The sequence below is a fragment of the Trachypithecus francoisi genome, unplaced genomic scaffold (assembly GCF_009764315.1).
Source record: "Trachypithecus francoisi isolate TF-2019V2 unplaced genomic scaffold, Tfra_2.0 Lachesis_group3, whole genome shotgun sequence".
NCBI classification, from domain to species: Eukaryota; Metazoa; Chordata; class Mammalia; order Primates; family Cercopithecidae; genus Trachypithecus; species Trachypithecus francoisi.
Window position 1 is genome coordinate 48,195,562 of NW_022681468.1, and position 21,402 is coordinate 48,216,963.

Sequence of the window (21,402 nt, forward strand, 5' to 3'; positions counted from 1 at the left end):
AATACTTTTTGATCCATCTGTAAAATGTAATGTAACCACATAGACCATCACCTTATTAAATTGAATGTATGAAACTATTTCTTAATAGTTGTGGCTGCAAGGACAATCAGTTCTTACACAGTTTTGAGACAGAGAAATTTAAAAGAACCCTTTGGTATTTTGGGTACACACACACACATACGCACACACGGAACTTATAGTTGAGAGTTCATAAAATAGCCTAATGAACCTATACTGTAAGGACCTATAAGCTGATTGTATATGCTTTGGGCTGGATGTTTATGTCCAGCCCCCTCCAATTCATATGTTGAAACCCTAGCCCCCAGGGTGATGGTATTTGGAAGTCAGGCCTTTGGGAGGTAATCAGAGTAAGATGAGGTCCTGAGGGTAACATCCTCATGATGGGTTAATGTAGTTGTAAAAAGAGGAAAACAGTACAAAGTTTCAGTTAGATAGGAGGACTAAATTATTGTATTCTACTGAAGAGTGTAAAGAGTATAGTTAATAATAATGTATTGTGTATTTCAAAATATCTAAAAGAAAATTTTAAATGTCCTTACCACAAAGAAATGATAAACATTTGAGGTGATAGCTGTGTTAATTAGCCTGATTTCAATATACATCCTTCTACAATGAATTCATGTATCAAAACATCACATTTAGTCCATCAATAGATACAATCATTAATTTGTCAAATAAAAAGATGATAATACTTTTTCATGTTTATTTTTTGAGATGGAGTCTTGCTCTGTTGCTCTGTTGAGACTAGAGTGTAGTGGCTCAATCATGGCTTATTGAAGCTTCAGCCTCCCAGGCTCAAGAGATCCTTCTGCTTCAGTCTCCTGAGTAGCTGGGACCACAGGCACATGTCACCATGCCCGGCTAATTTTTAAAAATATTTTGTAGCGATGGGTCTCACTGTGTTGCTCAGGCTAGTCTCGAACTCCTAAGCTCAAGTGATCCTCCCACCTCAGACTCCCAAAGTGCTGGCATTATAAGACATGTGCCACCATGCCCAGCCACAATAAAACTTTTTTTAAAAAAAGAGGAGAAGAAAAGCTGTCACTGCAAGTGCTCTGCTATAGGTGTTTTCTCTATATCATTATGATCTTTTGTTAAACATGATTTTTCACATAGCTTATCTGAATCTATACAGTGAGCTATATTATTAAAGGATTCTAGCTAACTTTGTGCTTGGCCACAAGTAAAGCAACCTAGACTTTCTTAGAAAAGAATAGAAATACCAGAATATTTTTTCTGTCTAGTATTTGAGTGAAAAAAAAAATGGCAAAACATAAAATAGAACATCCAAAACACTATCAAGTATATTATATTCATTCATTCAGTCTATCATTGACTTTGTATTTTTTGGAAATATTTTTCCCTTGTTAACTTTTCCCATGGACATATTAGACTATATTTATCCACATGGGTATTTTTGGAAATGTAAGCACTAATGTAACTTCTTTAAATTACAAAAGATTCTGAAGGTTTGTGTGTTTGCTTGTTTGTTTTTAGAAAATGATGGGGATACCTTAGGAACAATATTTTTGAACATTTGAAGGCATTTGATACACAAAAATATTTGATTCTTATCAAATAAATTGTCAGTATTTAAAATTTCCCTTTGAAGGCAAGCTATTTAGTTCTTATAAAAAGCAATGCTTTTTATAAGATATAAAGGATGAAGATATAAAGAAACACCAGTCACAGCTATGGAATCTCTGAGCTCAACCTGGACAGGGTGCTTGACAGTTCTTGGGTTATTAAGCGAGTCACCAGTTGTGCTAGGCCAGACTCTCTTTACAGTGAAATAAAAAAGAGGACACATCTGAAAAACCAGATAATATAATGAATAAGACATTTGGTAAATAAGAGCAATTAAAAATCAAAAACAGCACACATCTGAAAAAACAGATAATAGAGCAGGTAAGACATTAGGTAAATATGACCAAATAATTGTGTTGTAAACCTCTACCTGAATCAGGCATCCAGGAGGCAATTCTACTTCAAGTGCTTTTTTTCCCTCCCTTTACTAGATCTAGTTAGACTTTTGAAAAATTAAGGTAAACTCCAGAGGTCACAAAGAAGTTGCCTTGTTGTGTTCTCTGGCCTAGAATGAGGCTGGAAATTGGGTGTGCACTTTCAGTTGGAACTTTCCTTAGCACAGCCCCCTTCTCTATTTCTGAGGTGACCCAACGAAGAAGAAATGGGACAGCAGAGAGTTGAAAGTGTACAAGGCAGATGCCCTGAGAGATCACATGTTCTCCCTGTTGGACAGACAGGAGACTTGAGCTGGATGTTTGGTCGGTGGGGCAGCGCTGCTTGGTGGCAAGGAGAACGGGTCTGTTTTATGCTGTTATTATTCTCTATTCACTTGCAGGGCGTTTGGATCGGTCTCTCTCTCTCTCTCTCTCTGTTTTTTTTTTGTCCTTGAAAATGGCATTAAGTGATTCTGTGTATGTGCATTTGAGGAAGCCAGTGCAATATCCTATTAATCCGCTGAGTAACTTCAACAACTTGAAAACGATCAGAGCATGGCTGGTGACCACACTGGTCGGTTTGTGAGAGCTTTACTGAAGGGCCACGCGAGTCATTCCATTTAAGGGATCTCCCCTTCTGTGGCCACCCATGCCTCCTTTGCCCAACAGCTTGGCGGCCTCCCTGGGGTCCATTGTAACCATCCTTCCAGGACACTGGGTCGGTTCGGGGGCAATTGTTGCCTTCTTCTCCCTCCAGGGAGCAACTTCTCTTCATAAGGATTCTTTTTCCCAGCAAGAAAAGATGACCTGGAAATTTGATAGTGCCAGAGTTACAAACTATACTTTCTCAAGAGAGAAATACTACCTTTTAGAAACTAGCTTTTATCCTGCTGAGAAACTGTACTGTGTTGCGGGGATTGTCTCTTATTAGAGCCGTGTGAGCTGGGGGAAGCATGTAGGGCTATCTTCCACACACCAAAAAGGCTGCAGGAATCGTGTATGACCCTGAAAAGAAACTGCCGTAGTACTTAGTGGGGAGGTAGGGAAAGACAAAGATGTCAACATAAGCCAGTACATTCCTCGCGCAGAATGAGCCTGCATACTCTTAAACACACCGGGAGAAGAGTTCTCAAGGTTTTGAAACTCCTAGTGATGGTGGAGTTCTTGGCTCACTTCCTAAAGCATTATGAGGCATTATAAACGTCCTTCGAATTCACGCAGTCCTATAAGAACACCAACAAAAAAATTGTTATGGGGATTTTAGTATTTAATCTTCAGGGGGTCCAAAGCCTTATTTGCCATTTCTCAATAAAAAACAAATCTTTATACTAAGACTAGGGTAAAGGGGATTGGGAAATCATTTTGTAACAAAAAAGTACTACACCATTAGTCAAATAGTATTCATTGAGCACTCACTATGTGCCAGGCATTGTAGCAGGGAGTGGGGTCATGAGGGTGACTCTGGCAAGCCTGGGCCCTATCCTCATGACACTTACATTCTAGTGGGCAGCAAAGGTGCAGAGCAAGTGTACTGAGCTAATTGTGTAATAGAAGACACGAGGTTAGCTTGCAGCCTCCCAATTCAGAGATCTCGAAGAACATCTTCTTGTTGGATTTAGACATGCAGTATCCTGGAAGAGGACTGCAGTCTTAAAAATGCTCCTGATTCCGCCGGGCGCGGTGGCTCACGCCTGTAATCCCAGCCCTTTGGGAGGCTGAGGCAGGCGGATCACTAGGTCAGGAGTTGAGACCATCCTGGCTAACACGCTGAAACCCCGTCTCTATTAAAAATACAAAAAACTAGCCCGGCGCGGTGGCGGGCGCCTGTAGTACCAGCTACTCCGGAGGCTGAGGCAGGAGAATGCCATGAACCCGGGAGGCGGGGCTTGCAGTGAGCGGTGATCGCGCCACTGCACTCCAGCCTGGGCGACAGAGGGAGACTCCGTCTCAAACAAAACAAAACAAAACAAAAAAAAGCCTCCTGATTCATTCTTTCCCAGCAAGATGCTCTTGGGACATGTAGGACCTTGGGCAACACTTTTTTCTTCTTAGGGAATCTGAATGTCTCTGTTATTCCTACGAAATACCTCACTGAGAATGTGTGTTGCCTTAAGAGGCTGTTATATATTCTTCTTTGGATTTTCAGATATACGCTTCCCACAACATCTTCTCACAATCTTTTTTATTCTTTTTTTTTTTTTTTTTTTTTTTCTTTTTTTCTTTTTTATTATACTTAAGTTCTAGGGTACATGTGCATAACGTTTATATCATGTATAACTCCCCAATGCAATCCCTCCCTCCTCCCCCTCCCATGATAGGCCCCAGTGTGTGATGTTCCCCTTCCCGAGTCCAAGTGATCTCATTGTTCAGTTCCCACCTATGAGTGAGAACATGCGGTGTTTGGTTTCTCTTCTTGTGATAGTTTGCTAAGAATGATGGTTTCCAGCTGCATCCATGTCCCTACAAAGGACGCAAACTCATCCTTTTTGATGGCTGCATAGTATTCCATGGTGTATATGTGCCACATTTTCTTAATCCAGTCTGTCACAGATGGACATTTGGGTTGATTCCAAGTCTTTGCTATTGTGAATAGTGCCGCAATAAACATACGTGTGCATGTGTCTTTGTAGTAGAGTAATTTATAATCCTTTGGGTATATACCCAGTAGTGGGATGGCTGGGTCATATGGTACATCTAGTTCTAGATCCTTGAGGAATCGCCATACTGTTTTCCATAATGGTTGAACTAGTTTACAATCCCACCAACAGTGTAAAAGTGTTCCTATTTCTCCACATCCTCTCCAACATCTATTGTTTCCTGACTTCTTAATGATTGCCATTCTAACTGGTGTGAGATGGTATCTCATTGTGGTTTTGATTTGCATTTCTCTGATGGCGAGTGATGATGAGCATTTTTTCATGTGTCTGTTGGCTGTATGGATGTCTTCTTTTGAGAAATGTCTGTTCATATCCTTTGCCCACTTTTTGATGGGGTTGTTTGTTTTTTTCTTGTATATTTGTTTGAGTTCTTTGTAGATTCTGGATATTAGCCCTTTGTCAGATGAGTAGGTTGCAAAAATTTTCTCCCATTCTGTAGGTTGCCTGTTCACTCTGATGGTAGTTTCTTTAGCTGTGCAAAAGCTCTTTAGTTTAATGAGATCCCATTTGTCAATTTTGGCTTTTGCTGCCGTTGCTTTTGGTGTTTTAGACATGAAGTCCTTGCCCATGCCTATGTCCTGAATGGTACTACCTAGATTTTCTTCTAGGGTTTTTATGGTATTAGGTCTAACATTTAAGTCTCTAATCCATCTTGAATTAATTTTCGTATAAGGGGTAAGGAAAGGATCCAGTTTCAGCTTTCTACTTATGGCTAGCCAATTTTCCCAGCACCATTTATTAAATAGGGAATCCTTTCCCCATTTCTTGTTTTTGTCAGGTTTGTCAAAGATCAGATGGCTGTAGATGTGTGGTATTATTTCTGAGGACTCTGTTCTGTTCCATTGGTCTATTTCTCTGTTGTGGTACCAGTACCATGCTGTTTTGGTTACTGTAGCCTTGTAGTATAGTTTGAAGTCAGGTAGCGTGACGCCTCCAGCTTTGTCCTTTTGACTTAGGATTGTCTTGGCAATGCGGGCTCTTTTTTGGTTCCATATGAACTTTAAAGCAGTTTTTTCCAATTCTGTGAAGAAAGTCATTGGTAGCTTGATGGGGATGGCATTGAATCTATAAATCACCTTGGGCAGTATGGCCATTTTCACGATATTGATTCTTCCTATCCATGAGCATGGTATGTTCTTCCATTTGTTTGTGTCCTCTTTGATTTCACTGAGCAGTGGTTTGTAGTTCTCCTTGAAGAGGTCCTTTACATCCCTTGTAAGCTGGATTCCTAGGTATTTTATTCTCTTTGAAGCAATTGTGAATGGAAGTTCATTCCTGATTGGCTCTCTGCTTGTCTGTTACTGGTGTATAAGAATGCTTGTGATTTTTGCACATTAATTTTGTATCCTGAGACTTTGCTGAAGTTGCTTATCAGCTTAAGGAGATTTTGGGCTGAGACGATGGGTTTTTCTAAATATACAATCATGTCATCTGCAAACAGGGACAATTTGACTTCTTCTTTTCCTAACTGGATACCCTTGATTTCTTTCTCTTGCCTGATTGCCCTAGCCAGAACTTCCAACACTATGTTGAATAGGAGTGGTGAGAGAGGGCATCCCTGTCTTGTGCCAGTTTTCAAAGGGAATTTTTCCAGTTTTTGCCCATTCAGTATGATATTAGCTGTGGGTTTGTCATAAATAGCTCTTATTATTTTGAGGTACGTTCCATCAATACCGAATTTATTGAGCGTTTTTAGCATAAAGGGCTGTTGAATTTTGTCAAAAGCCTTTTCTGCATCTATTGAGATAATCATGTGGTTCTTGTCTTTGGTTCTGTTTATATGCTGGATTACGTTTATTGATTTGCGAATGTTGAACCAGCCTTGCATCCCAGGGATGAAGCCCACTTGATCATGGTGGATAAGCTTTTTGATGTGCTGCTGAATCCGGTTTGCCAGTATTTTATTGAGAATTTTTGCATCGATGTTCATCAGGGATATTGGTCTAAAATTCTCTTTTTTTGTTGTGTCTCTGCCAGGCTTTGGTATCAGGATGATGTTGGCCTCATAAAATGAGTTAGGGAGGATTCCCTCTTTTTCTATTGATTGGAATAGTTTCAGAAGGAATGGTACCAGCTCCTCCTTGTACCTCTGGTAGAATTCAGCTGTGAATCCATCTGGTCCTGGACTTTTTTTCGTGGGTAGGCTATTAATTGTTGCCTCAATTTCAGAGCCTGCTATTGGTCTATTCAGGGATTCAACTTCTTCCTGGTTCAGTCTTGGGAGAGTGTAAGTGTCCAGGAAATTATCCATTTCTTCTAGATTTTCTAGTTGATTTGCGTAGAGGCATTTATAGTATTCTCTGATGGTTGTTTGTATTTCTGTGGGGTCGGTGGTGATATCCCCTTTATCATTTTTTATTGCGTCTATTTGATTCCTCTCTCTTTTCTTCTTTATTAGTCTAGCTAGCGGTCTGTCAATTTTGTTGATCTTTTCAAAAAACCAACTCCTGGATTCATTGATTTTTTGGAGGGTTTTTTGTGACTCTATCTCCTTCAGTTCTGCTCTGATCTTAGTTATTTCTTGCCTTCTGCTAGCTTTTGAATGTGTTTGCTCTTGCCTCTCTAGTTCTTTTAATTGTGATGTTAAGTGTCAATTTTAGATCTTTCCTGCTTTCTCTTGTGGGCATTTAGTGCTATAAATTTCCCTCTACACACTGCTTTAAATGTGTCCCAGAGATTCTGGTATGTTGTATCTTTGTTCTCATTGGTTTCAAAGAACATCTTTATTTCTGCTTTCATTTCGTTATGTACCCAGTAGTCATTCAGGAGCAGGTTGTTCAGTTTCCATGTAGTTGAGCGGTTTTGATTGAGTTTCTTAGTCCTGAGTTCTAGTTTGATTGCACTGTGGTCTGAGAGACAGTTTGTTATAATTTCTGTTCTTGTACATTTGCTGAGGAGTGCTTTACTTCCAATTATGTGGTCAATTTTGGAATAAGTGCGATGTGGTGCTGAGAAGAATGTATATTCTGTTGATTTGGGGTGGAGAGTTCTATAGATGTCTATTAGGTCCGCTTGGTGCAGAGATGAGTTCAATTCCTGGATATCCTTGTTAACTTTCTGTCTCGTTGATCTGTCTAATGTTGACAGTGGAGTGTTGAAATCTCCCATTATTATTGTATGGGAGTCTAAGTCTCTTTGTAGGTCTCTAAGGACTTGCTTTATGAATCTGGGTGCTCCTGTATTGGGTGCATATATATTTAGGAGAGTTAGCTCTTCCTGTTGAATTGATCCCTTTACCATTATGTAATGGCCTTCTTTGTCTCTTTTGATCTTTGATGGTTTAAAGTCTGTTTTATCAGAGACTAGGATTGCAACCCCTGCTTTTTTTTGTTCTCCATTTGCTTGGTAGATCTTTCTCCATCCCTTTATTTTGAGCCTATGTATGTCTCTGCATGTGAGATGGGTCTCCTGAATACAGCAGACTGATGGGTCTTGACTCTTGATCCAGTTTGCCAGTCTGTGTCTTTTAATTGGAGCATTTAGTCCATTGACATTTAAGGTTAATATTGTTATGTGTGAACTTGATCCTGTCATTATGATATTAACTGGTTATTTTGCTCGTTAGTTGATGCAGTTTCTTCCTAGCCTCGATGGTCTTTACATTTTGGCATGTTTTTGCAATGGCTGGTACCGGTTGTTCCTTTCCATGTTTAGGGCTTCCTTCAGGGTCTCTTGTAAGGCAGGCCTGGTGGTGACAAAATCTCTAAGCATTTGCTTATCTGTAAAGGATTTTATTTCTCCTTCACTGATGAAGCTTAGTTTGGCTGGATATGAAATTCTGGGTTGAAAATTCTTTTCTTTAAGAACGTTGAATATTGGCCCCCACTCTCTTCTGGCTTGTAGAGTTTCTGCCGAGAGATCTGCTGTTAGTCTGATGGGCTTCCCTTTGTGGGTAACCCGACCTTTCTCTCTGGCTGCCCTTAAGATTTTTTCCTTCATTTCAACTTTGGTGAATCTGGCAATTATGTGTCTTGGAGTTGCTCTTCTGGAGGAGTATCTTTGTGGCGTTCTCTGTATTTCCTGAATTTGAATGTTGGCCTGCCCTACTAGGTTGGGGAAGTTCTCCTGGATGATATCCTGAAGAGTGTTTTCCAACTTGGTTCCATTTTCCCCCTCACTTTCAGGCACCCCAATCAGACGTAGATTTGGTCTTTTTACATAATCCCATACTTCTTGCAGGCTTTGTTCATTTCTTTTTCTTCTTTTTTCTTTTGGTTTCTCTTCTCGCTTCATTTCATTCATTTGATCCTCAATCGCTGATACTCTTTCTTCCAGTTGATCAAGTCGGTTACTGAAGCTTGTGCATTTGTCACGTATTTCTCGTGTCATGGTTTTCATCTCTGTCATTTCGTTTATGATCTTCTCTGCATTAATTAGTCTAGCTGTCAATTCTTCCACTTTTTTTTCAAGATTTTTAGTTTCTTTGCGCTGGGTACGTAATTCCTCCTTTAGCTCTGAGAAGTTTGATGGACTGAAGCCTTCTTCTCTCATCTCGTCAAAGTCATTCTCTGACCAGCTTTGATCCGTTGCTGGCGATGGGCTGCGCTCCTTTGCAGGGGGAGATGCGCTCTTATTTTTTGAATTTCCAGCTTTTCTGCCCTGCTTTTTCCCCATCTTTGTGGTTTTATCTGTCTCTGGTCTTTGATGATGGTGACGTACTGATGGGTTTTGGTATAGGTGTCCTTCCTGTTTGATAGTTTTCCGTCTGACAGTCAGAAGGACTGTCTGTTGGTCTGTTGGAGATTGCTTGAGGTCCACTCCAGACCCTGTTTGCCTGGGTATCAGCAGCAGAGGTTGCCAAAGATAGAATATTGCTGAACAGCGAGTGTACCTGTCTGATTCTTCCTTTGGAAGTTTCCTCTCAGGGATGACTCCACCCTGTGAGGTGTGGGGTGTCAGACTGCCCCTAGTGGGGGATGTCTCCCAGCTAGGCTACTCAGGGGTCAGGGACCCACCTGAGCAGGCAGTCTGTCCGTTCTCGGATCTCAACCTCCGCGTTGGGAGATCCACGGCTCTCCCCAAAGCTGTCAGACAGAGTCGTTCGCCTCTGCACCGCCCCCGCTGCTTTCCCTATTGGACCTCAGCTGTGCGCTGTCCCCAGAGGTGGAGTCTACAGAGACAGGCAGGTTTCCTTGAGCTGCTGTGAGCTCCACCCAGTTCGAGCTTCCCAGCGGCTTTGTTTACCTACTTAAGCCTCAGCAATGGCGGGCGCCCCTCCCCCAGCCTCGCTGCTGCCTTGCGGATAGATCGCCGCAGACGGCTGTGTTAGCAGTGAGGGAGGCTCCGTGGGCGTGGGACCCTCCCGGCCAGGTGTGGGATATATTCTCCTGGTGTGCCTGTTTCCTTAAAGCGCAGTATTGGGGTGGGAGTTACGCGATTTTCCAGGTGTTATGTGTCTCAGTTCCCCTGGCTAGGAAAACGGATTTCCTTCCCCCTTGCGCTTCCAGGTGAGGCGATGCCTCGCCCTGCTTCAGCTCACGCTGGTCAGGCTGCAGCAGCTGACCAGCACCGATTGTCCGGCACTCCCTAGAGAGATGACCCCAGTACCTCAGTTGAAAATGCAGAAATCACCGGTCTTCTGTGTTACTGGCGCTGGGAGTTGGAGACTGGAGCTGTTCCTATTCGGCCATCTTGCTCCCTGTTTTTATTCTATAAAGTTTTTTATCATCTCAAAAATCTGTGTCTGTCTACAAGTTAAGCTAAGTATCTCCAGATAACTCTCCCAGTCAGAGATACAAGATCTCAATTTCTAAAAAATAATAAATGTTCATATTAGCAAACTTGGACAATGTCCACTTGTACCAAAACTATGAGCAGGAACATTGATTTTCTTCAACTGAAAATCTGTGCTAATAATTTTAAGTTTACTTTTACATTTTAATTAGGGAAATTTTCAAATATACACAAAAGTGGAGAAGACAGTTTAGTGAACCCTAATGTACCCATCACTAAGCTTCAAGAGTCATTACAATTTTGCCAATTTTATTTCATTGGTATAGCTTCCCCCACCAAGTACAGACACCTTTTTTCCCTTTTAAATTTTGGAGTATCAAAATCAAATTCCAGACATTGTATAATTTTAATCACAAATATCTTAGTAGAGAGAGAAGGATACTTTAATTGTAACATGCCATTACTACAACTAACGGAATAAACAAAAAAATTTTTAGTATCATGTAACATGACCCAGAATCAAGTTCCTCTGACTGACCTAAAATATGAATTTTTGTAGTTTGTTCAAATCAGGATCCAAAATAGGACCAAACATCATACTTGGTTGTTATATTTCTTAAATTTATTTTAATCTATAATACATCCCTCCTTCCATTTTTTTGCACCATTTAGTTTTTAAAAGGACTAGGTTTTTTTTTTTTTTTGAGACAGAGTCTGGCTGTGTCACCCAGGCTGGAGTGCAGTGGTGCGATCTCGGCTCACTGCAACCTCTATCTCCCAGATTCAAGCAGTTTTCCTGCCTCAGCCTCCTGAGTAGCTGAGACCACCGGCATGCACCATCACACACAGCTAATTTTTGTATTTGTAGAAGAGACGGGGTTTCACCATCAAGAGATGGTAGCGACCATCTCTTGACCTCGTTATCTGTTAACGAGGTCAAGTGTTGGGATTACAGGCGTGAGCCACCATGCCCGGCCTAATCTTACTGATTTTCTCACATTCTGATTTGTCTATTAGCTCCCTGGTGACATTGTTCAGCTTATTTTTCTATCCCCCTATATTATTTGTTAACTGTTAGGTATATAAACTTGATTAGATTTAAGTTTCCCACCTTCCTTTCTTCCTTCCTTCCTTCCCTTTCCTTTCCTTCCTTTCCTTCCTTCCCTGTTTCTTTCCTTCCCTCCTTCCTTCCTGTCTTTCTTTCTTCAAGAATATTTATGGGTAGTGCCAGGTACATCCTAATGTATCACAATACAAGACACATAATGTCTGATTGTCCCACTTTTAGTGGTGCTAAAACTTAATCCAGGGGCCCAAGTGCTGCCACACTGATACAACCATTATAAAGTTCGCCATCAATTTTTCACCTCATGGCTTTCACATTCTTTGATGATCTTTGCATGGATCCATTTTTTTTTTATCGTGAATGAATTTCAATTATAATATTACATTTCATCAACCATTATTTTGAATCTCAAACTCTCTTAGTAAATTTTTCTACTAGAAATATCCTACATAGTACTATATTGAATTTTTAATTTAAATGTTTTATAATTATGAAATGTGTCCACTACAGAAAGTTTGGCATATGTAAAGTATAAATTTGAAATAAAGTCACCCCCAATTTTTCCACCAAAAGATAATCATTTCTAGGGTTTCAATGTATTCATTTTGATCTTTCTTTCAGACAGCATATTGAAACAAAACAGTACCACAGTATACTATGTTTGTACCCTTTTTGCTCTTAGTAATCTATTTTGGACATCTTTTCATATTAAAAAATACCAGATTCACACCATTACTTTTAATGGCATATTTTAATTTTCTTGAAACATATTCATAAAAATGAAACGCTGGAATGAAAGATGCTAACAAAGTTTAAGCTTTTGATATTTATTTTCAAGACTCCTACTAGAGAGTTTTCCCATCTGAAATGTGTTATGAGTACTAATTTCTCTACATCTTTGGTAACACTGAATATTATAATTTTTGTAGTTTTTGCTAATTTGATCCAAAAGTGTTTTCTGCCCAGTTATATGGTTTTGATTAATTGCCAGAGATTAAAGTTATTCATATGTTTGTTATTTCTTTGTATTTTTCTTCTGTGAATTTCCTATTTATGTATTCTGTCAATTCTTCTATGAGCATGCTTATACTTTTATTTCTGTTTCAGATATTTTATTTTTCTTATTCTGACATTAGGGTATGAGAAGTACAAAAGATCTACAAGTACCAGAAAGTTCTGTATAATTTTGAGGTAGTTTAAAAAAATACAAGAGAATAAAACAATGTTTTTAGTAATATTCATCTCTACAGATCTGAGTGACTGTCCACTTGAAACATCGCTGTAGAAGTGGTAAAAAATGATTTCATTGTGATTATGTTAAAATTTTTTATGTCTCTTTCACTTGTTTTAGGAAATCTGTTTTCTGACATTTATACTGGATGGACTCTTCACCTCTATTTTGCTGAGGCCCGATTCCCTGCCTCTTCAGGGCTTCAATGATGACATTTTTGTTTTTACAGTCAGCTTGTGATGTTTTGTCCAAAGGAAGATTCTGAAAACAGCTTCAGCAGCAAGAAAAGCTGGACATAAATTTATTGTTATTGTCCTTTCCAGTGTAAAAAAAAAAGTTGAAAAATACTGATGACTTTTTCTTAGTGTTAATTTCTCTTCCTACAAGGATTTAATTTCATACTCAGGCTGAGGATGAATTATCTTTGATGCGTTTTTTTTTTCCCCCAAAGTATTTTTTAAAAGCTTTCTTGAAAAGATGAATTCTTCTTCCTAGCCCTAGGATTCTGAGTAAAGATGACATCCTGGAACAGGAGAAGTCCGGGTTTATCTTTCTACTTTCTTACCTAGTAACCTGTTGGACTTAGAGAGTTGAGATCTCCACGGACGTTCAGTAAATCTAGGAATGGCTGACATTAAAAAACAAAAACAAAAACAAAAACAAAACTCACTTTGTTTAGTCACAGATAATAATCACAATGCCAGAAGGTTATAGACACAAAGGCCAAAAGAACAAAGGAAAGCCACATCAGAGGCTGCCTGACAGCTTAAGACATTTTTTTCCCTCTGCTTAATAACAAATAAGTTATCATTGTCATCATCTTCCAAGCACCTCTCCTTTTTCTTCTCTTGCCTCTCTTAACCTCTTTGGGAGACTTGTCTTCTCTTGATGTGAAGTAATGTGATGAATGGTGAAAGGACTTGGAAGGCTTCTGGGTTTTAAAACTGCCAGGAGAAGAGCAGGTTTTGGGGCCCCTAGGAAAATCCTCATCCACTTCACATGTCTGTCAGCCTTCCTGTGCTTCTCCCAGTTTCTGTTCTTGTTCTTCATTTCTTTTTGTGTTTCCTTATTTTATTGAGGCCACCTGTTGCTTTTCCACGAGGCATGGCCCTTCCTTATATAATGATGGGGGTTCTCATTTGCTGTTTTTATCTAAGGTAGCTTGGATGGCTCTGGGATATCTCCATTTTTCTTCAGTACTTTTATTTTTTGTTTTAGTCTCTTTTCTCTCTCCTGAATTTCGTATTTGTCATCGTAGTAGCAGATGAATGGAGATATTGGAGACGGGTCATACACTTCTCTTTCTGGACACTTGTGCCCATAATTGCCTTTTGCATGCAGTGACAGTAATATGCTAAGGCTGATGGTCTTGAAGGGGTCTTTGGCTTTTTGGATGGTCCAGGTTTGGTCGTTAGGTGATATTGCCTCCAGATTTCTGTGCAAGTATCTGTATAGTGACCTAACATATGACATCAGGCACACTCTTTATCCCAACAATGTCTGAAAAGACATGAGTGGTCTAACATCTTAGGCACAGGACAGTATTCGCAAAGGGGGGCTGGCCAGGAATACAGGAGATGTCCTCTCCTGGAGCACAGGAAGCAGTGATGAACTTTTCCTGGTAAGGGGCAGTTTTTTGTTAAATGGCCACATTTGTCACAATTTCTACAGATAATGTTTTTGTTGGCTGAATAATATCTCTGGGTGCGTCTTCCAGGTGATTTGTTATTAGCTATCTGGGCCTCAATATCTTTGTCACTGATGAACCAGTTTATACAATCTTCTCCTTCAGTAACAGAGTTTTCACATCCTGCAAGGTTGAGAAGGATATCATCATCTCTATCATCTACTTCACATCCCAGTAGCATCCAGCTTTCCACATTATCGCCCTCTGAAATGGTGCTTTCTTCCTCTTCACTTGAAGTGACCTCTATAATCATGAGCTCTCGGATTACACCTGATCTCTCTTCAATATCACTCTTGCATTTCTTATCAACCAGCTCATTAGATTGAAGAGAAGCAGAAGGACCATGGGTATTTTCTTGTGCTTGAACTCTAACATTCTTTCCTTTACATCTATAAATACTATCTTCATCAGACAGTGATGACCTCTGAGCCATCTGACAACTGGATGACCTCACTATCTGAAAGGACAATTAGCCTCTTCTGATTTGGTTTACTACTCGAAGATTCCAAATTCCCAGAGTTCTTTTCTTCATGTTCTTCTTCCCTAATGACATCACCAAGATCTTGGGCATAATAAATTCAGCTATAGAGTTGAAATTCCACCTCACTATCAACACTCATTTCACTAGATAACTCATCTTGATAAAGATCATATTCGTATGCTTCTATAATCTCACAGCCACCAAACATCATAAAAAGTCAGTAACCTTGATGTGCTGGCTGCAACTTACTTTTCTTAATAAATTATAATGATGTAATATTAATCACTTATCTGTCATATTTCAAATATATTTTGCCAGTTTGTCATTTTAAAATTTTTGTTTATGACTTTTTAATGTTCAGAAGTTTTAAATATTTATGTCATCTATTAAAAATAATATATATTTTTTTCTTCGTGATTTCTTCCATGGCATTAACATTCCCCATCCCAAGATTGGTGTAAATATTTGCCCATAATTCCTTCAACAGTTTTGGGGTTTTGTTTTCATATTTTACTTTCAATTCCTTAGCCTATGTTGAATTTTTTGGCTGTAATTTAATGTAAAGATCTGATTGGATTTCACCACCACCCTCCATCCCCCGCATATTCTCATTTTCCCCACCTCCATTGTTTGTTTGAATAATCTATTCCAACTGATATGCTTTTTCTTTCTTTCTTTTTGTTTTTTATTGAGGTGGAATTTCACCCTGTTGCTCAGGCTGGAGTACAATGGTGCAGTCCCTGCTCACCACAACCTTGGCCTCCCGGGCTCAAGCGATTCTCCTGCCTCAGCCTCCTGAGTAGCTGGGATGACAGGCGCCCACCACCATGCCCAGCTAATTTTTGTATTTTTAGTACAGACTGGGTTTCACCATGTTAGCCAGGCTGGTTTCAAACTCCTGACCTCAAATGACCCACCCACTTTGGCCTCCCAAAGTGCTGGGATTACAGGTGTGAGCCACCACACCAGCCTGATACACTTCTAATGCACTCGTTTCTGAACTATCTTTTCTGTAACACTGATCTGTCAGACAGTACTTATACAAGTAACACACGTAAATGTTGCAGCTCTAGTATGTTTTAAGATCTGGAGAACTTTCCTTATATTATAGCTGCTTTCTTAACTACCTATTTAATATGTATTAAATAGGTATTTCTTAATACCTATTTACTGATGACTCCCAACTTATGTCTGGCTCTAATTTCCAGAGTTGTACGTCTATATATCTATTGAACCTCTCCTCTCAAATGTGTAATAGACATCCATTCATTCATTCAGCAGTATTTATTAAGCACCCACTCTCTTCCAGGCATTGTTCTAGGCGCTTGGAATAAATCAGTGAATCACGCAATGATCCCTGCCAATTAATTAACAGTTTCATTCTTACAACAACTTTATGAAGCAAATAAATTATTATTTCTATTATAGTTCACGTATGAGGAAAATGACACACAGAGAGGTTAAATGACTTACTCAGGGTCACACAGCTAGTAGGTGGTGAATCTGGGATTCAAACTCAAGTCATTTCTTCCAGAGTCCTTGCCTTTAATCACTTTCTCAAACTCAACATGTCCAAAACAGAAGTATGGATTCCTCTGTCACATTTAGTTCTCAGACTTTCTCCATTTTAATAAATGACTATACCATTCGAGCATATACCTGCTTGAGTCAAAAACCTAGGAATCATTCACGACTCCCTTTTCCCTCACTCTCCATATTCAGTAGATGAGCAAGTTCTATCAATTTTATCATCAACAAATATATCTCTAATTCCACCACTTCTGACCATCTCTGGTCCTCCAACCTAGACCAAGCATTGTCATCTTCTGCCTGCACCATTACACCTTCTAAAGATTCTCCCTATTTCTGTTCTTTCCCTTTTCACACAACTGGCAGTGAAGACTTCAAAAAATATCAATAGCATCCCATCACTCTTATGATCAAAATACAGTCAAATTATACTATAAACACTTACAGAGAAAAACAGAAATTGCCCCACCCTTCCCCACCTTCGTGGTACCTGTTCCTTGGTGGCAACTGCTCTGTGTTGTTTTGGCTCTTTCTTCTGTCATTTACATCCATATCTCTAAAGTATGTACTAATACAACTAGTTTTAAAATTTCAGTTGTGGACACCATCAGTCAATTTCAATGACTTCCTAGTAGAGTAGAGGAATATTTAGCTCTTCTATAACTGCCTGCACCCCAAACACACACTTCCTCTCTCTTCTACCAATGTAGGTATATCTCAACTTTTATTATTTTGGTTACATTATTTTGACTATGCAAATGTTATTCATACTTCCTTAGTGTACTAGGACTTTACTTCCTATTTTTGTGAAACTTTTTGTTTTACTTCCTTTTTATAAAACTTTTCCTAGACTTAATAATTGCTTCATTTTTTCTTTGCTTGTATTTCTTCCCCAGGTACTTAACACTAATTCTTATTTAAACTCTCTGGTAGAGCTGTAAATCTCTTCTCAATGTAACCAGGTATATAGAATAACCTATAAATTCATTTTTTCCCCTGGAAAACATCTTCTTAGATCCCTTCTTTCTCTATGATCTGCCACACTACTGTCGTTTTGTGAGTCTGCTTCATGATCTTCCCAGGAATTCTGTTGCTTTTTAACCTGTTTTTAGCTCTTCTTATCTGTATCTCATGTCTTACTCTCATTTGGCTTAAATTCATTTCGAAGGAATACATTTTCCAGTAGCTTTCTGAGGAAGTAGGCATGAATGGTGAAATAAAAATATGCTTCTTGGCCAGGTTCGGTGGCTCGTGCCTGAAATCCCAGCACTTTGGGAGGGCAAAAATTAGCCAGGTGTGGTGGTGGGTGCCTGTAATTCCAGCTACTTGGGAGGCTGAATCAGGAGAATCTCTTGAACCCAGGAGGCAGAGGTTGCAGTGACCTGAGATCGCACCACTGCACTCCAGCCTGGGCGACAGAGTGAGACTCTGCCCCAAAAAACAAACAAACAAACAAACAAACAAAAAAAACGGTTCTTGTAACTCCTCATAATTGATCATTATTGTAATTTGTTATACAATTCTAGATGTGATATCATTTTGATTTGAATCATTATGATTGAGTGTTCTGATGTCCTTCCAATTCTTGATCCTTTATAGCCCTTCTGCTCTTTTCTATGAGTTTTTAGAAGCGTCTGTTTATTCCTGAAATTCTCATATTTCACAACATTTTCATCCTCCTCAAAGGTTTCTTCATGTCACTGGGTAATTAATTTTTTTTCTTCTCCCCCAAACCCTGTCCTTATAGATTTGGGACAAATTTGCTCTCTGTCCCTATAAATTATTTTCTATAGTTTCATAAAAATGGAATAATATATAAAATCACTTCCGTACCTGGCTTCCTCAGCATAATTATTTCGACATTTATCAGGTTTTTTTAAAGTATCAGTAGTTTCTTTTCATTGATGAGTAGAAGTCAGTTACATGGATTTATCACATTTTGTTTATCTCTTCACCTAGTCATGGACATTTGGGCTGTTTCCAGTTTTTGCTGTCATAATAAAGCTGTCATAAGCATTAGTGTACAATTCATTTATTAGACATATATTTCTTTATTCATCAGTTAATATTTAGAATTAGAATTGTTTAGTCATATAGTAGGGGCTTCTTTACATTTTAAAAAAACTGTCAAAAGTTTTCCAAACTTGTGCTATTTTACATTTTCACTGTCACTGTACGAGATTTCCAATTGTTGTATATCCTTGGCATTCTCAGTCTTCTCAATTGTAGTGAATTCTAGTGGATATATAGTTCCATCTCGCTGTGATTTTAAATTACATTTCCCAGGTAGCTAATTACTTTGAGCATTTATTCGTGTATTTTTTTTTTTTTTTTTTTTTGAGATGGAGTCTCACTCTGTCACCCAGGCTGGAGTGCAGTGGCGCGATCTTGGCTCACTGCAAGCTTCGCCTCCCGGGTTCACGCCATTCCCCTGCCTCAGCCTCCCGAGTACCTGGGATTACAGGCATGTGCCATCACATCACATCCAGATAATTTTTCTATTTTTAGTAGAGGCTGGGTTTCACCATGTTGGCCAGGCTGGTCTTGAACACCTGATCTCAAGTGATCCACCCATCTCGGCCTCCCAAAGTGCTGGGAAAGCCACCGCACCTGACCCATTTGTATATCTTCTTTTGTGATTTTTTTCTACTCAAATATTTGGCCCCCTTTTTTTATTGGGCTGTTTGTTTTCTTCTTGTTGAGTTATGAATGATATTTATATAGCTGAGATGCAAGACCTTTGTCAGATATGTGCATTGCAAATATTTTCTTGTAGTCTGTGGTTTGTCTTATGTGTTGTAATCTGCTTACATTGTTGTTGGAAATTATCTTTCAAAGAGCAAAAGGTTTCAATTTTCATATGTCATACAGGTTTTATAGCTATGTTCTTAAATAAATGCCTTAATATTCTAAGTTATTTCATTATTCTAAATGAAATTTTGGCATCATTCTGTTGCTTTTTATTGCTATAATAATAAGTTATATGTACATTATAACTGGATGCCTCGCCAGGTTCCCCTCTTCAGTAGTTTTTAAACTTATGTTTCTTAGGTATTCAACTCTATGATCAGCAAGAACAAATACATTTAGCTTTTTTATTTTCTGGTATCTATATTGGTTATTTCCATTTTATTTTCTTCTCCTAATATTTTTTCTTAAACCTACAAAACAACATTGAATTGGCTTTTTTTCTGGTTTTAATAGGACTGTCCTTTAGTGTTTTATCATCTAGAAAGTCATTTGCATTTAATTTTTAGCCAATAATTATAATTGTGTTCACACAGTTTTGATCTGTTCTATGTAGAGGTTTTTGAAATTAGAAATCACTATTACATTTTATTAAAGGTGCTTTAGTATTTGATATTATTTTTCTTACATAATATAATAAATTATATATATGTTTTTAATATTGAACCCTTGCATTGTTGGATGGCCATACAATATTATTCTTTTAATATATTGCTGGGTTCAATTTGTTTATATTTCATTTAGAATTTCTACATTAATACTATAAATTAGATTAATGCTCCCTCTCCCATAGTGATCTCTTCTTCTTGACTGTCTTTATCAAATTTTAGTATTACACTTATATAAACATCACAAAACAAATTGGGGTGCTTTCCATCTTTTATTATAATCTGAAATAATGTAAACGATATTAGAATTATCTCTGCTAACTGTTAGATTGCATTCAGCTGTAAGATCAACACTTTTAATTTTTAAATTTTTTAAAACTTTCAGACATGTATTTACTTTCCCACGTCACCACATCACAGTATGATTATGAGTGGCTAAGTCTTATATCCCTTCAGGAAAACAGCACTATTGAGTGACTATGGCATCCTTTGGAGAACTTCAATCTCTTGTCATAGCCTTTAGAGTTCCTGGCTTCAAGGCCTGCAAACTCTCTTTGAAATGACCTATTGAATACTTTTCTTTCAATAAAAAAGCTTCAGCTATTAAATAATCAGATTTTTTTAGTGCCACATCTTCAATTACCTTTGTAATATTTTACATAGCAATTACTCTTTTAAAGTTTTTTTATTTCTTCTTGGGTTAATTTTGCTCATTTTGTTAGTAAGTCATTTCTTCTAGGTTATCAAATTGCTGTCACAGATTTTTACATGGTGTTTCTTATAATTATTTTCATCTCTTTTGTTTTGTATTTATTTGTAGCTCTGTACTTCCCATTCTTAATCTTGCATGTTTTCTATCTCAACAAATCGCAGTTTATTTATTTTATTGCTGTTTTCATAGCATCAGTATTTGGCTTTTCTCTTCTATTTTGGTGTTTTCTGTTCTATTAATTTTATCTTTTGTCTTTGCTAATTCCTACTACTTACTTTCTTTGGTTTATTTTATTTTTCTGTTACTGATTCTTCCTTTTTTTTTTTTTTTAGATGGAGTCTCACTGTGTCATCCAGGCTGGAGTGCAGTGGCTCGATCTCCGCTCACTGCAACCTCCGCCTCCCAGGTTCAAGGGATTCTACTACCTCAGCCTCCTGAGTAGCCAGGACTACAGATGCCCCACCACTATGACCAGCTAATATATATATATGTGCGTGTGTGTATGTGTGTGTGTGTGTGTGTGTGTATGTGTATATATATATATATATATATATATATATAGTTGTATTTTTAGTACAGACGGGGTTTTTTGCTATGTTGCCCATGCTGGTCTCGAACTCCTGACCTCAAGTGATCCACCTGCCTCAGCCTCCCAAAGTGCTGGTATCACAGGCATGAGCCACTGTGCCTGGCCTCTTTTACTAATTCTTAAGATGGGCATATTCATTTGCTGGAGCTGCAATGAGAATGGCTTAAACAACAGAATTTTATTTTCTCAGAGTTACAGATGCTAGAGTCCAAGATCAAAGTGTCAGCACATTTGGTTTCTTCTGAGGACTCTCCTTGACTTCCAGATGGTTGCCTCTATACTGTGTCCTCACATGGCATCATCCCTTGGTAAGTGTGTTGTGTGCGTCCTAATCTCCTCTTCTTATAAGAACACTAGTCGTATTGGATTAGACCCACTGTGGGAGCTCATTTTACCTTAATTACCTCTTTCAAGGCCCTATTTCCAAACGCAGTCACT

The 21,402-nt window shown here is 38.6% G+C and overlaps 2 pseudogenes; both read right to left on the reverse strand.

The window, feature by feature from the left end:
* Positions 1 to 13,652: 13,652 nt before the first annotated feature.
* LOC117071171 lies at positions 13,653 to 14,988 on the reverse strand (annotated as a pseudogene).
* Positions 14,989 to 20,103: 5,115 nt separating this feature from the next.
* LOC117071887 lies at positions 20,104 to 20,229 on the reverse strand (annotated as a pseudogene).
* Between the last annotated feature and the right edge of the window lie 1,173 nt (positions 20,230 to 21,402).